Source organism: Lemur catta, chromosome 4, assembly GCF_020740605.2.
Source record: "Lemur catta isolate mLemCat1 chromosome 4, mLemCat1.pri, whole genome shotgun sequence".
Taxonomy (NCBI): Eukaryota; Metazoa; Chordata; class Mammalia; order Primates; family Lemuridae; genus Lemur; species Lemur catta.
Genome location: NC_059131.1, coordinates 84,136,030 through 84,138,037, shown reverse-complemented (window position 1 = coordinate 84,138,037; position 2,008 = coordinate 84,136,030). Strand labels below are relative to the sequence as shown.

The window sequence follows — 2,008 nt, the reverse complement described above, 5'->3', positions numbered from 1 at the left end:
TTAATGAACTGATGAAATGGATTCTCCGCCCACACCCTTGGAGATCAATGCATTAGTTACAGAGAAGGTACTGGAGTTCTGTAAATGCATACATTATATCATTTCCATTACTTTTTTTCTATATGCCCTCTGAGCAGAAGAAATTTTAGGAGCCAGAGTGCCTAACAGAAGACCTTGTGTGGGATTTTTCAATGGAGAGTGGCCAAACCTACCCTTCCCTTTCAATTTGTTGGGCCTATCTATATCTTAAAATTATGGCCCTTAATATTTTTGCATCCATAGGCCCATTGGGAATGTGTTGGAAGCTATGACTCCTCTCCTGCACACATATAAAAATATCATATGTATCTGAGAGGAATTCAAGAACCCCCAGGGTTAAGAATCATTCTTATATGTGGTCCTTTCTTCTACTCTGCCTCTGCTCAACTAACCCAAATGATATCTTCCCTGTCAAATCCCATCAGCTCTGGTTCTCCTGGAAATTCTTCCCGATCCTCCAGGCCACAGTGGTCTCACCAGTCTCTGTCCCTGGAAGCTCATTGAGTCTGTACTACAGGATCTGGTCCATGATGTGTTATTCAATCCTCCTTCAAGGCAATTTAGAATTTATTTCTCTGTTAAAGCAAATGATTTAGTGCTGTGAACATAATAGGTCCTGAAAATGTGAATATGGAATGAATAAATGAAAGTGTTAGAAAATAATGTAATGGGAAGTGTGGGCTATGTAACATATGAACATGTGGTTCTCTTTCATCTTTTGTGCACTATATCACTGTTTGTATCTCCCTCTTTTTTATCTACTAATGTGTATAACCATCCATAAACCTGCTTCTCTCCTTTGAGTAGCCCTGGGACTTACCAGCTCATACGGAGGAATGAGGTCAAATTGGCATTGACAAGCACATTTCATTGGTTTAAAGTCCCACCTTCATACCTTCATACCTGTAGATCCCTCATCTGGAGCCTTCCAGTTACTTCCAGAAGTCATGATAGGTTGTGAGATGTGCACTTGAAAACTCACCTACTTATAGTCCTTGTCTCCATGTTCCTTCTTGGGATCTGGAGAGGGGAACACCATACCACTGCTTTGCTGTCCATAAGACTGCAGCTGGGCTAGGTGCCCTGCCTACTCCCACCTAGCACTTCTCTGCCAGTGGAAACTCTGCAAAGTGAGAATGACCTTGCTCCAGCTCTGTGTCCTGCTTCAACACTTGGATCCTAGAGCAGCTCAGGAGCTCATAAAATCCCTCTCAACTGCTTCTTTGTTTTTATTTTAATATGAAACACTTTATAAATTTGCATGCTATCCTTGTGTAGGGGCCGTGTTCATCTTTGCATTGTTCAGATTTTAGTGTATGGGCTGCTGAAGCCAGCACCCCCTAAATCACTACTTAGCTTCCTGGCTCTGGCTGCCTTTTATATAGGGGCTATGATTCAGTTCATGGGGTTGATTGAGGAACAGACAACTTTTCACTTTCTTCGCAATTCTCATCTTCTACCATCTTCCTTTTCCTTAACACACCCATGGTCAAAATTCTTTCATTCTCCCTCAGAAAAATGTTAAGTAATGATGACAGCAAATGTTTAGTGAATGCAAAGTATAAACCAGACATTTTCCTGTGTTTTACATGTATTAAAGGATATTGTCCTCAAAACCATTTGAGATACATAATATTATTTTTCCTTATTTTACAAATAAGATAAACAAGGCATGAAGATGTTAGGGAACTTGCCCAGCATTTTGTAGCTAGGATGCAGTGGAGCTGAACTATAAACTTAGGCCCATTGGCTTCAGTTGGCAAGCTCTTAGCTACTGGCTATTCTACCTCTTGTGGATTACTAACTTGAGTCATGTTAGCAAATTCCTGTGCCCCAAAGCACAATCTCCAATTTGGGTTTAGTTCTCCATGCCATATACAATCTCCACCGATATTTCAAGACTCAGATCTCATTTTTATCTCCGGACCCTCCTGACTATTTTCTTCATGGTGCTGCCGTTGCCCCTGTC

General features: G+C 41.1%; 1 pseudogene; it reads right to left on the bottom strand.

Moving 5' to 3' along the window:
- Positions 1-1,272: 1,272 nt before the first annotated feature.
- On the bottom strand, positions 1,273-1,372 carry LOC123637608 (annotated as a pseudogene).
- Between the last annotated feature and the right edge of the window lie 636 nt (positions 1,373-2,008).